This window comes from Acanthopagrus latus, chromosome 2, assembly GCF_904848185.1.
Source record: "Acanthopagrus latus isolate v.2019 chromosome 2, fAcaLat1.1, whole genome shotgun sequence".
NCBI lineage: Eukaryota > Metazoa > Chordata > Actinopteri > Spariformes > Sparidae > Acanthopagrus > Acanthopagrus latus.
This window is the reverse complement of record NC_051040.1, coordinates 10113803-10133349: the sequence shown is the minus strand read 5'-3', so window position 1 is coordinate 10133349 and position 19547 is coordinate 10113803. Positions and strand designations below refer to the sequence as shown.

The window sequence follows — 19547 nt, the reverse complement described above, 5'->3', positions numbered from 1 at the left end:
GAAAAAGAGACAGGTTGTGAGCAGACAGGATGCAAGCAGAGAGCCACATTCCACTTGTTAGAGAAAAGATTATTCATAATTTCGAAATTGGGCTGTTCGTTCATTCATTAAACCCGAGCTCCATATGCTATTTGTGTAATTTCCCCACCAATTAAGAGAAATACAAAAGGCATCATAATGAGCCATTTTTTACATTCCACTCATTCTAGTTTTTTCCACAGGTGTCTACAATCCCGACATAATGAGCCATTTCTCTCTCTTCAGCCACTTGTTATATCAATACGGAGGTTCAGAAGGGAATATATGGACTTTTTTTTCTCTTCCAGTCCCTGATTGAGATTCGAGCCAGCCCCCCGTTGTGGTGCAGCCACTGCCTGGAGACGCTCCCCCAGGACCTGCGTTGTATCCTGGAGAAGAGGGCACCCATTCGGAACGGTGCCCACCCAAACTGGCATCTCGCAGGGCATGGGAGACTGGCGTGTTCCCAAGTCCCCGCAGCGGTGCTCAGGGCCTGCGCCCTCGGGAGAGCTTCCATCATTCATTGTCTGCTATTCATAAACAATCCCCTCCACACCTCCTCCTCATCCTCCTCCTCCTCCTCCACCCTCCACCTTCACACACACCTCCTCTTTCTGTTCTGCCCTCTCCTGCACACCCATATCTACATTTTTATATTTCACACACCATCTTTTATTTTATTGACATTTCGCACTTTTTTTTTTTCACTCCACGAGCGACGCGGGCTGCAGCAGCGCCGAGCGGTAGGCTACAGTATGTCGAAGTGACTGCCTGTCTTGCTTGTCATTGCCGCCGTAATAAGGGTGTAAGGTATGACACATGTCCTTGTTACACTCCTTTGTGCATTTTCAATGTGTCAGCAAATCCCGCAGGACAAAGAAGTGTGAGTGACAAATCACACACGATGGGAAACAAATTTTCAACACTGTCCAGGAGCCTGCTGCAATATCTCTGCAAAAGCCTCAAAACTTCAGAGTGTCAGTCAAAACTTTATCTCTATTAGGCGATAATTCAACATAATGAGGCTTCCGGGGCGAAGATTTGAGCACAAAAAGAAAAAGGGGACCGCGAGTGATAGTGAGCTTGATAGCCAGGCTCAAAGACTGAGCTTGAATGAGCACACCGTATGTGTCCCAGTCCAACCAGCCCTCAGGACAGACCATAATGAGGCTTTTGAGCTGCTTTAATTGCCAGGTAATTAGAATGTTGTAGCAACATTATGTAAATGGCTTATTATCATCTTGTATGTGTGGTATATATCTGCCCTCGTTTTACGTTACTTTGTCAGGAGTGTAACCCGGAAAAAAAAAAAAAAAAAGCGTCACCATAACACCGGGGCATCTGAGCGGTTAATCTTGTCAACAGAGACCTATATCTAAACAGAGACGCTTGTGATATAGTGCGCTGACACCTTCCCTAACCCTTCAGTATGATCCACTTCCTGCTGGTGGCCTCTGAAGGGGGGGCTATAAATAGCATTGTGGTGCGTCTGCCGTGCTCCCCGTCTCTCCTCTGTACCTGCAGCACATTAGGTAGAAGTTATGAGGTGCCAGCTCGACTGTGATTAGATGTCATGGCTGTCGCTCTGCTTAGACAGTGCTGACAGACAGATTTCTGGGGGAAATGCGTGCGATGGTGTTCGTGCGAGTGCAGCCGTTGCACCAATCTGTCAATCACGGGGGGATGAGAGCAGGCAGGCCAACCCTCCCCCCGTCCTCCAAATAATGTCTGTCCTTGTCTCCTCACCTCGTCTCCTTCTCATCTCATCCCGATGTTAAACACAGCGAGCCGCATTACGTGGAGAAAACAGAAGGAAAGTGGAGCATTTTCCCCCCCTCTGCTCTCCACCTGCAGCGGTGCTACATTTTCCTGGAGGAAACACGTTCCCTGTTGACATTTGAAAGGGCATATTCCTGCACTGCATTATGTTTTCGTATAAGAAGTGAGGCTCTAAGTGCTCTGGAAACTCAGGCATGTGCAACCCATCGCCACCCAAAACGAATCCGTAATAATTTGCACTATTTTTCAGTCGCCGAGGCAAACTAAGATCTCAGGAGACTGGATGTCTGTGTGGTGAGAGTGGCACATAGCCTCTCCCCCCCTCCATCTCTCTCTCTCTCTCTCTCTCTCTCTCTCTATCGCTGCCGCTCAGTAAAAAGCAGTGGGGTAACACTAATGAGGCAACATTTCTTCTCAGAACTAGTGTGATGCCTTTGAATTAATGCTCTTCCTTTCAGGTAAAACATTCCCTTGCTTATTTATGCTCATGATCTGCAGCGTGTTGCATGTCAACCTAGTGTGTGATCGCACTGCATAAGAGGACACAGCAGAGTCGGATTGCTGGAGCTCTGTGTAGTTCCCCATAGAGATCCACATTGGTTACCTTTGTGAGTGTATGTGTATGTGTGTGTGTGTGGCGATGCTGTCTCACTGTGTGTAGACCACTGTGTTTTCATTTAATTAGGAGGATCAGAGGTGGGCTTCAAACTTTTTTCTTCAAGGAAATCGGATAGAGAAAGCGAGCTCCTGCAGAGTGGACCCAATAAACACGGCTGACTTTTGAGGTCAGGATTTTTTTTTTTTTTTTTTTTCACAAAAAGAACCGATCAAAGAGTTTTAGCTGTCCCCACCAAAAAGAAGGGGGGTGGGGGAACTGTGTCCAAAATCTTTGTTGTTAGGCAGATTCGTTTGCAGACCCACATTAAATGCTGCATATATTACCTACAGATGTACAGCATGAGAGCTTTTTACTTGACAAATGTAATCATCAACGCATCCTCATCAGAAAATGCATCAGCTTACTATGACCCATATTTACATTTCTTGTTAGGCAGTGCCCTCTAGTGGCCGTGGTTATTATTATGGTAGCAAAGGAGGAAGTCAGGACAAAGAGCGCGTACAGATGAAGACAGGGTTGGACGACGCATGAATTTCACCCAGAAGACATTTGTGTCCTGTGTGAAACCAAAAGCCAACGGTGAGTTATTATTACATACTAACACAGTTTACTCACGTCACGTACCATAACTGGAGTTTATTAGCAACAAACTTACTTTATCTTACATCATTATACCTATTAAGTTGTACGAGCCTGTCTGATAACGATAACGATTCATTTGATTACATCTTCTAAGCAAAAATGCCAAAATTTGACTGATACAAGCTTCTTGAATTATCTATTTTCTGTGCTCCTAATCGTCTGTGTAAGCAAACTGAACACCTTTGAGTTGTGATTGTTATTTTTTGTGAATATCATCTTAAGAAAATTTGGATTATCACTTTTCAGTAATAGCTAATATTTTATAGACCTTTAGATTAAGAAGATAGTTATCACATTAATCAGTGATGAAAACAAATTAAAAAAAAAACTTTTTCTAATGAATAACTTATGACTGTTTATTGAAAAATCTCATTGTGTTAATATTTAGTGCAAATACAACCATCCCTATAGTATTGTTGCAAAATCTATATGTTGCAATTATTGGTCAAAAATATTATGATAATGTTTTTTTGTCAACCTGTCCCAACATTTATGAGATGCTTTGATGAGATATCCAAAATATGGAGATTCATTAGTTTATCACAATATTATTTCAAGTCCTAAAAGTGATACGGGTGACATCATAACAGCAAGTGAGTATACCAAGAAAGACTGTGCGGTACAATTGGCAGCTTTGTAAAAAGCCAGTGAGTGGACCTTGAGCTGGGATCTGCTATTTTAGCAAGTAAAGAGGGAACTTTTATGCTTATTCATGGAGGCTTTTGTCAGGAACAGATGATGCATTTATGCCCCTGACGGCTTGTCTTGTCATACTGTAAATACTGCTTTTTTTGCTTTGTGCATTATTCAGCAACTTAGTTGCTATTTATATACAGCTTTGACCTGCTCCCGCTATTATCAGCTGTCAGGCACATCTTAATCCAGCCCAACCTGTCAGCCAGATATCAGAAAACACTCACCTGCAAACACTACAGGGAATACTCAGATTAACTCTCCCCGGAGTCAACTCAAACATATTAATCAGGTAGGCTTACAGGAGATGCAAAGCATGTTCCTGCTCGATAAACTGTAATAAAAAGGAGATTTTGTAAATATCCCCAAAGAGGAGGTTAATTGCTCACCGTTTAATGGGACATGCTTTGTAAACGTCCAATCTATGGCCTGAATGTTTGTGTTGTACTCGTGAAAAGCCAGGAGGACACGTGTAGCTAAGGACGGCTTTTACTCCGAGAGATTAAGGGATAATCCTCCAGAAATGCTGGCAGATATAAAGCAGATCTATTGAATATGGTGCCCTTCTTCCTGTTAGTCAAGTGCTATGGGCATAAATAACAATAGACGGATGTTCTTATGAATAAAAAGGCTGAAATAAAGCATCAGTCATGCCTTTGAACCCCCCCCCCCACACACACACACACACAAAAAAAAAAGGGTGTGCAATCTCATTGGTGTATGTGACTTGGGCCTGTCGCTCACAACACACATGAAAATGCATCTGAAAAGAAGAAGAAGAGGAAGCTGCAAACAGCAACCAGCCGCTTTAATGACAACTCAGGTAGTGCTCGGCTCTCACAGTCGTGTCAAGTATAAAGGGAGCGCTAACACATTTCTGACTACTGTAGACGGCAGACTGCTGCTCCACGCAGCCTTCACATGACAGACACCGAGCTCTCCCCGTTACACAAATAAAACGGCATCAAGAAGACGCAGGAGAAAAAAATAAATAAAAGCGGAATTACAAAAAGGCAGCGGTGGCCTCACATCACGTCGACACATCTATCACAAGCTAATTTGACATAATAAAGACAAGACTATTCTGGTAGGCAGGATGTCTCAAATCAACACAACGCGAGGCAGGAAGAGCAGCATTATAGTAACACACTATTAAGTCGTGCTGATTGTGACAAATGCAGTAACTTCATGGGTCTATAAATCACCGACCAACTGCATTTACTGGGAGGTACAAAGATTTCCCCTTTTTCCTACCCGGCACAATCATTCACTCTGTTATGTTAACAAGACTGGTTCACTGAGCATGGACTTAAGTGCAGCGGCGACAAACCATGCAGCAGCAGAGAAAGAGAGACCCTCGCTGAAAGCTGAGGCAAAGCTTAACCTCTGGCAAAGTGACACATCACATCTCATTCAAGATTTTCTATTTCGGGTGACGCTGAATATCACCCCCCCGTGTTTTTTTTTTTTTTCTTCCACCCTCCTCTCTCGCAGGCAAGCTTGCGAGGCCTCTTTTCAGCCCCTCGGTGTCATTTTTTTTTTTTAAAAAAGAAAAAGTTGCGGCAGGAGTGCCTGCGTTTGTTATCACAGGAGAGAAAACCGAAAGCTGTGATTCTGCCCGGATCAAAAACGCACGCAGAACGATACGAATCAAAGCCTCGCAAAGAGTCTTGAGGGAAGGTTTTTTTTTAAAATATTTTTTTGCTATTCCGGAGACGCTGTAATGCCTCACCTATAGTATTGGTCTCTTGCCAGGAAAACCCACATGAGCAGTGTTCACAAAAGCAAAGGCGTGTGTGTGTGTGTGTGTGTGTGTGTGCTTTCTAGCTCGTCAGCCAGCATATCTGCTTACTCACGATGAATGTGCGTACATCTGCACAAGTGATTCTGCGTGTGTGTGTGTGAGGGGTAATTAGGACATTAGGAGAAGCTTCTGACAGGCTTGTCATCGCCACAGCCTGCCCGGTGGAAAAGGAGGTGGTCAGAGGGGGTAAGTGGGGGTCCGGCAGGGTCAAGAGACAGCTGCTGCACCACCACTCACTGTCTGGAAGCTCTCAGAGAATATTAAACCACCGGGGCCTCGGCCAAGACGCTCCCTCATTTATGGAATACACAAAGCTGTTCGTCATGGTGGGGCGATTTATTCCACTGTTATAAAAGTGCTATTGTTTTTTTTCTTTTGGTCTTGAAATATGAGAACACAAACATAAAAAGACAAAAATAAACGGCGATGGCATCGCGGTAATTGAGGTTATTTTGTAAATCAGAGGTTTTAGAGCGCACTGATTGTTGTTCTCATTTTCACACTCACACTTTGTTTTTTTTTTTTCCCTGATGATAAATCTGTGCGGTCTCACGCCTCCTGTGTGTCTGTCCCCAGCAGAGAGAGGCTCTATTATTACAATATAAGACACATTAAATACATCCCCCAAGGCTGATGACCTTGGCGATGACATACCATTAATTGTATAGATGGATCATTATCGTCACAACAATAACATGGCTCTGTTCTTTTTTTCCTTCTTCCCCACTCTCTCTAACACCTGTGCCCGTTCTCCGGCTGTCTCCGCTCATATACTCATAATCACATCTATCAGCCCAAAACGTTAACTGCATCCAGGGACGCTAAACACGTCCATTTGTTTGCAGTTGTAATGTCTTTTGTGCGCCTCAATCAGGCACCTGTCAGACACACACCTGCTACCTCCGTGCTAAGAGAAAAGGCAGAGGGAAGGCCTTTTGTTTCCTCACAGAGTTTATAATCAGCGCGTTGTTTCCAATCTTCTCCCACCATTTTTCAATTTCCCATTTCCCTTTTCTCAGTCAAATCACTGCTATCAATCAGGTGCATGTTTTAGAGAGGGGAGAAGAGCGAGCGAGAGAGAGAGTCTGTGTGACAGAGAGAGAGAGAGAGAGGTGGTGGTGGTGGTGGTGGTGGTGGGGGTTCCTTGATGGAACCATCTCCAGCCCTAGGCCTCATTAGTCAGAGACTGCAGGAGGAGATGTGTGTGTGTGTGTGTGTGTGTGTGTGTGAGTGTGTAAATGTGAGTGGGGGACACGCGTGTGTGTGTGTGTGTGTGTGTGTGTGTGTGTGTGTGTGTGTGTGTGTGTGTGTGTGATAAAAATGAATACTGGTAGAGTGTGTCTGTCAATATGAGGCCATTTAACATTCCCCATTCCACCCGAATGATGCACAGCGGACATTACGCTCTCTATTTGAGTTCCTCTAAATGGATACTCAACCCAGTAAGTTCTATTATATTTTGCCCTTTCCCTCCACTGTGCTTACTGATATCATGGCACAAGATGACCTATAACGTCTCCAAAACAATTTTTCGCCGCACGCCGTGACAACATCTCGTCCCCTATCAGCATGCCGGCGCCGCGAGAAAACATCTCAGAAATGAATGCAGCCGACTGATGTGGCGGTCAATACGAATCAAACCATAACAGCTGCATCGGCACAAGACGTATTGATCCGCACCGTGGCGAGAGGAGCTCGCGTCTGTGCGATCGACGGCTTTGAAGGGAGTCAATTCGGTGGCTTTTGATGGTGAACACGCCGACTGTTGCGACAGGAAAAAGTCCTCTGTTAACATTCATGAGGCACAAATTAGGCAACAAGTACAAACAGTGAATAAAGGATGAGCAAACACACCGAGTCCAGATTATTGCCAACGTGGCAATATGCTGCATGTTTTACTGAGTGTATTGATTATAAAAGAGATCTATTTGAAGTGGCCGTACAAAATGGCAACTATAGTAAATTCACAATGGCAGGGTAATATACGGCTTCACTGCTTTCATTTATTCACAGCTTGACATTTCCTCCCTTCCGCAGAGTGTGCTCTAACTGTGTGCCAATGGCCACATCATTTAGACTGGACCCGCATGAATATTTAACATTAGTGCCTGGCTCGTACCTCGCAGAAAATGAATTATTTTTAGTGGGCTTTGCAGAGGCACCGTGGAAAACCCTCACTCTGGTGATGAATCGCTGGAGAGTTTATGTTGTATTAAGCAGGCAAAACAAATGGCTATCAATCACTCGGAGCTTTTCATGCTTGCCAGCTACGCATCGCCCCAACCCCCTTTTCAGAGATTCTGCTGGTTTTCAGAGGGATCAGCTGCCAGCCCTGGGTGTGTAGAAAGAGGGTCAGCCTTGAGTTCACTGGTGTTTGTTGACAAGCTGGAAGAGGAAGGCTCAGGACGTGCAGGAACGCAGCTTTACGCAAATGTAAATAAAAAATATAGATGCAGGTCGGACAGAAATGTGATTATAACGGCTGAAGCCTCGACGCTTCATTCATAACATTGTACAACTATTATTTGCATGTCAATTCATTCTGTTTTATCCTGGGATCTCTGCACAGTTCTTGGCAGCGTAGGATAGTTTTAGACTTGTGTGATGCAAACATGTCCAATAACAAAATATATTACATTCAAAAAAGTCTTTGCTCTCACACTTTCTGCACATAACTGGAGGCACACACCTGTATGAAGATACAGTCAGAGAGTCTGGAGAAAGATATTTGATTGTTGATGCTGACTTGGGTCGAGCCACCAACCCAAAATGTCAATATTCAATGACCAAAGAAGGACACTTGAACAACCGCTATCTTAAAACCATTTTAGTAAATAACTTAAGTATTAAATACGTAAAAGACCTCAGATATGATCTATCTGCGTTAACTCTGCACTTGTTTGTTGGGTGACTGTGTCCTAAAATATGATGAAGAACAATCAAAGTTTTCATCATAACACCTCAGTAGGAGCTTTGACTATATAACACTGGGTACAGCCCCAAGAGTTTAAGTCATTGGTTTTAAACATTGTTATATTACCTGTAATAATAAACCACTTTAAATGGCTTCAAGTCTGTAAGTGCTGTAATAGGTGTTCATAAAGTACAAAGCCATTTCCACTTTGTGATATAAATCTTTGAGATTCAAGTAAGGCTGCAGTTTACGGTTATTGGAATTATTTTCTTGAGAGATCGATATATCATTCAGCCTATAAAACATCAATAGATAGAGAAAATTACTGTTTGAACTTCAAGGTGACGTTTTCAAATTTCCCCCCTTTTTTTAACTTGAAACAGTCCAAAACTCAAGACACAGTTTAAAATCTGTTTAAAACAGAGAATGCACGCAACAATTCATAATATCACAATGTCACCGTTCTGATATGTGACAGGTGCAACGAGCCACATTAAAGAAAAGGACCAGCCTTTCACAATGAAGTGAAATGACCCAGAACACACTGTAGAGCTAAGTGAAATGCTAAAACATGTTGCACAATACTTACGCACTGCCTCAAACTCACTTTGCAAAAACATGCCTTGTACTGTAGCACTATGATTCGTTTCCACATTCGTGCAAAATGCTCCAAAACTGCCACAGATTGTGAAAAAGACCCCTCTCGCACAGTCTGACATGCAAGGAACAGAGAAAAAACTAAGGTCAGATACAAGCTGCGAGTAATTAGCCTGGCACAGACTCCGCTGAAAATGGACGGAGCTCAAGTGAACTATCTAGCCTCTTGTAATCCCACTGTCCCTCTGGCAGGACAGTCAATGCAAACTCACACTGACTGTGCTGCCAAACATTTTTCAAACCCAGGAAACTTCATTTCAAATTCTAGACAAGAGCCTGAATTTTCCAAAGATATCAAATACGTCAGGCTGAATGATGCACCTGATAGAGTATTTCCACTTGATTGATGGAAGACGGTGCAGCCATTTCACTTAAAGCTTCAAGCTTAAACCACAGCCCAGTCGCCGTTTCTGCAGACCACAGATACTCCAAGTCTGCACGTGTGCTAGGTAATAAAAATACAATGCAAAAGTGACAAATGGTACGTAGCCTGACTTTCATGTCAGGATGTGAAGGGGAAGATCATGGAGTTACAGGTGACGAGGCCAAACAAGTGACCTCAGCCCTTGTCTGCATCTGCGTCGTGGCTCCATATGGCTCGTGGCATTTCAACATTTGCAATCGTGACACTACCAGAAATTAAAAGGAGACTTCGGGGCAATTTCCTGGCATATCTGCGTTGACCAAAACTGGATATTTATGACGAGGAGTTGAGCCACCTCCAGCTGTGTTTGTGGGGACCAAACCATGATGTTTTCATAACCAGGGCATGATAGTACAGCTCTGAGAGAGAAAACTTGACCTTCAGAAATCTAAAGTTGCCACACACACACACACACACACAAGGCTGACAAAGGAAGAGGCTGTTTAATGGCAACTTAAAGAGTCAAAAATGTCTAAACTATAGCGTACACAATATATATTTCTTAGGTGGGACTTGTTTTGGGTGGCTAAAATGTGTCCTGCTGAGACAATACCATGCTTCCTGCCGGCGCTACTCACTGCTTCCCCACACAGAAGGTTATCTTCTGCAGGTAATACATTGACTAGAGATGAATACCTTGTACAACCCCACATCAAATGACCCCAACAATCAAGTTTAAGGACAATTCATTTAAAATTTCATCCTTTCAAAAATAAAAATAAAAAATCATATTATGACCTTATTAACTTGCCAATATTAAAGTTCTAAGTTTAAAATTCCCTTCAAAAATACAAATAACAGGATGTTACAAAGGGTTGTTTTGTATGTGTCTCTCTCTGCGTGACCTTTTTTCAAGTCTATTCAGAATCTGACAAAGGACTGGCTAAAACTTACAAGGTTTTTTCCCCCATTACAGCTTTTTAATGTTTTTCAGCAGTAGTCTATTGGTCCAGTCAGGTTAAAGAGAAGGGTTGAGGCTGACGTTTGAGAGATTTGTCACTTAAAAATGAAGTCCTCATCGAGAAAAGCTCGGCTGAGTCCTAGCCAACCACTGCCAAGGACGGTGGTACAAAGGTGCGAATCCTGCAAATAAATAGAGTCGCCTGTACAAATGAAATTGTAAGAGGAAAAAAAAAAAGCATCTGCTCCTGCAACATTAAGAGGGTTAAGAGTGCATAAAGGAGTAGTTTTTATAGACGATTAAATCAGCTCTTCATGCTTCCCCTACCTGCTTTGAGTAGTTTTATTTGATTGGCTACGTAATTACCTTAACATTGGTTAATTGGTGGATAATTTACCTCTCATAGCAATCACATAACCCTCTAGTCTGCCAATCAGTAATTTAAAAATCATGTATAAATTTAGTCAGGTAAAATACACACGCCAAGGAGTGCCCAAAACGCCAGCGTGTGACACCGCAGAGTTTACAGATTCTCGGATTACCTGACAGTTTCATTAAAACAGATTACCGTGACCTTGAAGTTTTAATCTCCCAGATAAAGTGAGGCTGTTTTTTTTTTTTTTTTTGTTTTTTTTTTTACACCCCATCCTCAAGGATACACTTCATTTCCAACAACATCCAACCCCGAGATGAGATTTGGCCTCTCTCAAACACAATCTGAATTGCTTCAATTGATTAAACAGAAAGTGGCGGGCTGAACAGAGAGGCAGTGGAGTACAAACCCGTCCACACAGCCACCGGCGACTGTGGACACAAGATTGAGGGTAAGATATCCGCGAGTGGCCTGGCACCTGAGTCAGAGAGATAGTCCTGCTTACTTGGTGTGGGAAGGCGGAGGCAGATTGGGGGGGGGGGGGGGGTCAAATTGGAGACAGACTGGGCGGCTTTGCCTGTGTTTCCCCCTTCAGGTTAATATTTTATGGATGTGCGATACAGTCCAGATGACAGTTCGAGATGACTGAGAGACGGCGTGCGGGCGGCAAGAGTTCAGCGATTTATTAGAAGGGAGGGAGTGCGCCATGGTTGGAGAGTGAGGTTGAATCTGAGAGATCTGTTAGTGGTTGTTAATGCGAGTCTGGGAAATGACTAAAAAAAAAAAAAAAGTTTGTGCCTGTGTGTGCGCCGCGTGAGATGAGTGCGCGCTATCTGCAAGCCGAGGCCCATGAAAAAGAAAGAGGAGCCAGGAGTACAGATGTATCCCAACATGAGACACAGGAAACGGCCTCTTTGATCATTACCTACCTGTCAGTCTGCCCTCCACAGGGACCGCCTGTTACGACTGCTGATGTGCCGCACTGACAGGCCAGAAACACACATGCAAACTCAAACACATCGCTACGATTCTGACTGGTGTCGGCGTTCAATCCCGTCCCCGAGGAGGTATAACCGTGATGACCAACAGTGTGAGCAAAAAGCGGGTTTATTTTTTCCATATATGGATTCCAATTAGCCTCGGCGACTGTGAGGCTCACTGGAGGCCTTCGCAGTCGCGTTTGTGTCCAATGGGCAATTTAGCCCGCCGCTCCCTGTGATTGTATATTTGGTGAATGCGGGAGGAAACAAGCAGATGTGATCAAAGGGACAGAACATATGTAGAAGTTGTGAGTCAGAAGCAAACAAGCTTCATCCGAGTTCATTTGTTTGACTCGTACTGTGGAAACCCTGCAGAGAATCTGTAGACAAACACGAAGACAGGGTACCACCCAGTCTGTATACACATTTATAAAATAAAACCTTTTATCTCCTCCGAATCAAACGGTAACTCTGATTTTATTTTTATTTTGGTTGTTAAAAAAACTGAATTGGAAACTGAGTTTGATGTTGATATCTCTCCGTGCGCGACTGGTGTTGCCTGCACTGTCCTCACATCGCAGCAATTAAGATGGTGTGAAACAGGAAAATCACACTCAAGTTAGACAAACTGTCTTTAAATAGCTTTAAAGGGTCAGTTTAACCAGTCGCAGTCGCATGTAGAGCTGATTTTCTGAAATATCTGCCAACGGTATTTATTGTAGTCTCCTCAGACAAATAGCAATCTTGCTTGGAGGTTTTTTGGAGTATGCATTGACCAGCTGCAAACGTATTCCATTTTTTTGGATCAATAATATTGGATGAATCTAGAAAATACTTAATTACATTCAGATGCGACAAGTTTTACAATCCTCACTTTCTATATTACCTATGCACGGCTCAATAAATTGAGTCTAAAATAAATAATCTATAGTTGACACGGGGGGGTCAGTGAAAGATTGTGACAGGATGCAAACTCCTGCATAGATCTAATGCACGATAACGCTCCAGACCCTCACAGTCCGCATCGCTACATAAAGCCACCAGGACTTACTGCACTGACACTGGATGTGGGCAGTGGATGTAAAATAGCGAGCTGTGGATTCATACCGTATTGATGTAATTACTGGGGACAGTGGGCTGGAACATTTGAATTTCAAATAATCAACAGCGAAATGTCTTTCCAGAAGTATTTTCGTGCTTACTCTGGATAAACCAGAAAACACCCTGTCAACACTTTTCTTAGGGATGATTTGTTCTTTATGATTGTTGAGTTTCAAATATATTTCATTGCTGTGAGTATGACATGTTTCTCACCGTTAACAGAAGATGAGGTTATTATGTCTTTATGTGGTTAGTTCATGATCAGTAAATCATCAATTAAAGAATGTTAATTGATACATTAACTGATGTGCATCAAGTTAGCTGGATTTCAGCTGCATACAGATTTATTTTATGTTACTTTCTTCGTGTATTTACGTTTAATATGTCAATTATTGCATCTGTCGACCAGTTTGATTTTGTAAAACAGCTCCATGTTTGTAAGAGAAGAGGTTCTGTTCTGCTTCCAGAGAGGCTGAGCAAATACACCGGTCTGAAATAAAAGCCTGTCCTCCTCAAAAAAAACCCAAAACAATATATTGTATGTCGAAAAATCGAGGATATCATTACATCCCATATTTACGTTTGTTGTTAAGCGACCACCTCTAGCAGCTATAGTAGTTATTGAAGCTGTAGAGAAGGATGTGAGGAGAAGCAGGGTGACAAGTCTGTGCAGGGAGAGGAACTGGCTGGATTTAACAAGGACAGGACTTTTGTTCAGGAGGCGGCTGTTTGTGTCCTCTCTGAAAGCAGAATGGTAAGCAGTGAGGTAAGTCAAGTAAGTCATGTAGGCAAGGTAGGTACAGGAAGTTACAGTAGTGCAGTGATATGAGCCCAAACCACAATGCTTTTTTCTAAACCTAACTAGGTATTGATCTTGCACACACCTAAACAAATACTCTTCTTGCGTAAACCTAACTGACTGCGACCGCATGGTGAAGGTCTGAATTGATTTGGAAACGGTGATATATGTTGTTTTGGGTGATGCTGAAAACAACCCATTGAGCTTTTTACTGCAGGTTTGAGAATGTAACTGAAATGCAACTTATTTGGTCACATATCAATTAATAGGTGATACAACTATAAATTCATGTTTCTTAACTGATCTCATAAAGTTAAATTGACTTAATCATTTGTTAACTGGTTGTGCATATGATATGCACCCCTTACCCTATCTATTATTCACTTCCGTTGTATTGGGCTGGAAACACAGATCTCAAAGTTGGGTGCCAAACGCTACAGCTACCCAAATGCCTATAAACCACTGGGAGTCCATGAGAATATGTACTTGGGTGACTTGATGCTTGATGCAAAGCTCAGGATCAACAGAACTTCAGCCTCCATCCTGTGCACCTGCTGCCTTTGACTAAAACTAACTTAACTAACCAACTCCCTGAAAGTCTAAAAGTACTATATCTTGGTGTGTCGCCACACCATTTTCAAAAAAATAAGTCCTATAGAGGCCCAGTTTGCTAAAGCTTGTTAGGGGAATTTCTGCACCTTCATGATCAATCACAACGTTTCTACATCCTCATTACCTCCGCTGCCTTTGTCGCCTTCTCACCGAGGTTCCTATTGCTCGTGTTCTCTGATTTTCTTGTCTGCCACCGCTGTTCCCAGCATCCATAGGTTAAAGTTACATCTTTGATCTCTCCTGGCCCCCACTGGCACCGAGTGTAAACAAATGAACACTATAATGCGGCAGCGAGTATACACAACTTTATATGCAGAGTCGTGTTGTTGGCTGTGTTTCTATTTCAGGCCGAGTACGACTTTCGTTGTTAGCGCGCCACCCACACACGTTAGGGTGGTCACATTTGGTTGCAGCAATTTACACAGTTTAAGTTGTAATGGCTTTTCCCACGCCTTCCTCAGAAAACAGCTACGACACCTCTGTAACTACTTTGGGGATACACTGCGCGGCCGCGGCTCCGACACCATTAGCATACATTGTACTGTCAATTTAAAGGTAATGTTCGCAGCTTACTCTAATGGGAATGAGTCAATTTGTTTTGAGAGTAGGTTGAAAATATGAGGACAGAGCAAACACGATGTTGTGCGGATGCTATTCCAGCAGAAACATTATACTGTATATGCCAAAACTCCCGATGCAGTCTCCCACAATGTCATCTCTGTCATGCTTCAGATCAGAGCGTCAGATCTTCGCAGCACAACATCAAAGACTCCTCACCGATCGAGCGCACGCCAAGAAAAACCAGAGTCCAACAGACTGACAGACTCGCATATATTCACAGGAGCTCATCGCATGTATGTGTGTATGTGTGTGTGTGTGTGCGGCTGTACCTTCAAGTCTGCAAACATGCTAATATGATCACATCACGCAGCCCATGCTTATCTCTGCCATCGCTTCTCACCTCAGATAAAGACGATTCATATCTGCCAGGGCTACAACTGCCTGTTTACATTCAGAGCACCGTTTAACACACACACACACACACACACACACACACACACACACACACACACACAATATCCATTCAATGATATCACGGCGAAAAAATAATGCAGTTTTTTTCATGCAGTGCACAGGTGGTGCAGGGCGTATCGACAATGTTACTTGATGTAAAGTAGAAACAACATGATCACCTGTAAGTAATAGTCACAGCCCAGTCGAGCCTTACGAAAATGAGCGTTTAGTACGGATTATCATCAAATCTTAAACTACAGAGAATAATTCTAACTTTTAGGTAAATGTAGTGGAGCAAAAATGGCAAAAATTATATTGATTGGCTGCCTTGAATTTGTTTTATTAACTGATTAACTGAAATTCTCATTTAAGTGTACTTAGTTACTTCCCGCCACTGTTTAATCCGTCTAACTATGAGCTCTGGCTCCGTTTTGTTTTAAATTACTTCAATATCACTGTGGATAGGATACCTGGGTGTCAGTATATATATATTTTTTATTTAGTATATTTCTTTTTTAGTCCTGGTTCATATAAGGTAAACTAGTGTCCAAACACGAGCAGTTGTACGGGCATTTTACCTGAAAGAATAACATTGGTAATTCTTATGGGATCAAATAATGAGTAAAATAAGACTATTAATCCAACCAGACTTTAGATGCTAGCTTTCGGTTCTTGGCAGTTTTCAGTTCACGATGCTGCAGTCACATCACAGTCAGTACCAAAAAAGTAGTGAGGTCTCACCCAGCCTCGTAATGGGCCACGGGCCCAGACACACTAAACTAACATCAAAGAACGGATGGCGACGAAGGCTGATTGTTGCATCGCCTCACGTCGCCTGAGTCTGGGCCAAAGAGCTGCACCACATAGATTACACCTCCTACGTTCTGTGCCTGTGTGAGAGGACATACCTCTCTGTGGATATACACACTGAAGGCTTGATAGAGCAGCATTTAGCAACTGCTCTCATTAATGTAGCTGCTTGTAATCGAGAATATGTTTAATATGAAGTTGCTAATGGCACTGGCGAGGAGGCAGAGGCACAAAATAAGAAGAAACTGCGCTAAACAGGAGAAATCATGGATGCTACAGCGACAGGCTCAAGGGCCTTCTTACTTTCCTTGTTTACGCTGCTGATTCCTCATGCTCGATTTCCCAAACAGCCGCCGACAAGGGCCGTCTGGTGCCAACAGTGTGGGACACAACGCAACATCACCATCAACCTGACGTTGGTGGACGGCCAACACTAAGATACACTGTTAGACATCTTATCCCTAATGTTTGTCACCTTGCCCCTGTCCAGAGAAAAAACACTGAAATCGTGCTTATGATACAACAAACTTTAACACTTCAAACAACAACTATAATCCAGCAGCCATTACTACCACTAATATAAAAATGAATGTAGGATGTTGCACAGCGGTCCTTGCCAGAGGAGGTGATGAACACAGAAGAGATGATGATCATGGAGGAAATAAAAGGGAAGGAGTCGGCTAATCTATGGCACAACGCTGCTGACACCTCGTACGATTAGAGACGCCTCTCAGTCTAAATCAGTCCTCTATCTGCATGTTTAGTGCCATTACTTGCTTTGTGGGGTACTAACCCTCAGGGGTGCATTGCCCACACGATGGTGGCTGCCAAGCTACAGAGCGGGAACACACACACACACACACGCACACACACACACACACACAGGCATGCATGGACTTCCACTCACACCGTCACGCTGAGAGAGATAGAGATGAGTCGAATATGATGATTAACAAGGAGAAAGTGTCTTCACAGTCACAGTGGTAGAAAACTCCCAAGCAGTCGTGAATCACTACTTAAGAGGCCGCCTTTTCTGTCCTCAAACGTAACATCTCAGGTGCTAATACGGCGGCACACACTGCAGCTTTGATGACCAGAAAAATGGCATCTCAGGGAATATTTTTGCCCCAACACAAAACATGCTGGAGCCGGAGTGTTATTCCAGGAAGATCAGGGCTATGCATAGGGTATTGTTTGTTTTGGGCAGACAGGAGACTGCCACTGGAATGCCAGAGTAAATACCCAGTTTTGTCAGTTCTCTGTGCTGCTGCTTGGGATCCAGAGCAACCGCAGGATCAGCATCAGAGAACATTTTCATCCCGGGGCTTACGGACCTACTGAACTGCAGCTCTACATCCTCTTCCTAGCCTTACTGCTCTTAGCTGTGAGCCAGCGTTACTCCTTGAAATACTAAGGGCCCCGCCACAACTGCTCCTCACATTTGATTTGTGTACAAGGTTGAAGGAATGAAGTTCATCGGCAACTTCAGCCTGGGATTTTTTTTCGCTTTTTATTGTTGCAATATGAGGAAATTAATAAAAAAGGAGTCTTTTTGCTTGTTGTTGAGAGCAGTGAAATAAAATGAAGAGATGATTTTTTTTTCTTTCTGTTTTTTCTGTAACAGTTCAATTCAAGTCAATTTGGTTCATCTTGCAGCCAGAAAACACTCAGTTCACCTTTCAAAACCGATCAGTATAAATTTCCTTCCCACTCTGTTTTGTATTTAAGACGTGCAACGGTGCTTGAGTTTATTTTTTAAATTCAATTACCAGAGTCAATTTCAACAATGCAAAATACCTCGCATACAACCTGGCAATAACGCGGGCCTGTATAATGAGGTAAAATAAAGGCTAAATGAATCCAAATCAGAGGAGCCATGGGACTTGGGGGGGTAGGGGGGGAAATGTGCACTGTGAACAATTAGCCAGCTCATCCAGCATACGAATCAGCTCCTGGCACATTACGCACATACTGTAAAAGCTCATTACTGCTGCAAAACACACAATCGGTCGATCAAATTCAGTGACGGAGCGAGTGAGCGAGCCCCGTCAGGATCCGCCTGTCATTCAACTCTTTAACCCGCTGCTGCACCCTAATCACCCGGCGCAGACACAACAACAGCCTCGTGTCGGTGTTTTAGCAAAGTCGTGCTTCGTTATGTCGGACGACTTTTCCCAGACTTTTTTTTTTCGCTCTTTGATGGATCCTGACTGTTGTGATGCTTTCATCTCCTCCCTCCCCCACCCTAAAAAAAAAAAAAGAAAGAAAAAAAAAAGAATCCTTGAACGCAAACACCCATGGTTAAACATAAAAGGGCTGAGATATTTTAAAACTGACATCACTTCAAAGGGAGTGAACGCATTCAAAGGGTATCACAGGAAAGAGATTCAAAAGCCTGCTAGTCACCTGTAATCCACTGCTAATACTTGGTCCCCACAACTGCATATTAACATGCGCACCAGTCACACACCGAATACACACAGATACACGACGGCAATGACTGATTAATATTCACCTGAACACCAACGAGATATACAGCTGCGAGAAATTCTCCTGTAGATATTTTGTAGTTGTAGCTACTTTGTCTGTATTGATTCAGCCTGCCAAGAAGAACGATCTACACGTATACGCAGATTATCTCGTGAATACATCAGTGTCATTACACATCGGCAGGTGTTTTAAAACAACAACTATCCTGTTGGCGGGCATCTACCTCTCCCACTGGTACTTTTTCTTCCCTGTGTCTTGTTCTTTCATCACTTCAGCTCTTTGTCTCTGCCTCCACATTCTTTGAATTTGTTGCCTCAGTCAGTTGTGTTTGAAAGGTCTAACTTTAAAAGGAGAAACTACCTCCACGTCTAAATAAAGCAAGGAAGGAACTGTACCTTCAAAGGCCTCTTCTTCTTTTTTTTTTTTTCAACAACGGAAGAGCAGTTAAAAGTTTTTTAAAAGTTAAAGAAAACAGGATTTCATCTTTGATGCAGCACAAACAATCATTTAAGTCTTTGTGTGGATGATATAGTATTCTGAAAGTGAAACTTTAAGATATATTGTCCCTTGATAAAAGCAAATGATGGATATTCATTTTAACAGGTTCTGAAAAGAAAAGTTTATAGAGTGTAACTCCATTATTTACTCATGTTTTGTAGAGCAGCTAAGAAGTTGTCGAAGGGATTTTTTAACAACCTGGCAGCATTTTGTGCTATTATTCTCATACTGTTTCATACTTTGTTACTGATCGTGCAATTAATGGTGTCACATTTACCATTGATATTCAGATTTACCACTGAAACCATGGATCTGTTGACTGAAAGGAGGACAAGCTGATTCGATTGGCCGATGCTAGCTTGAACAATCTACGATAGCTTGGTTCATGTAATACTAGGTACAAGGGCTAAATGGTAACG

The 19547-nt window shown here is 42.9% G+C and overlaps 1 protein-coding gene across 8 annotated transcripts in view; it reads right to left on the bottom strand.

The window, feature by feature from the left end:
- cadm1b (cell adhesion molecule 1b) overlaps positions 1 to 19547 on the bottom strand; it is a 177547-nt gene that overhangs the window by 52901 nt on the left and 105099 nt on the right. The window lies entirely within an intron of this gene.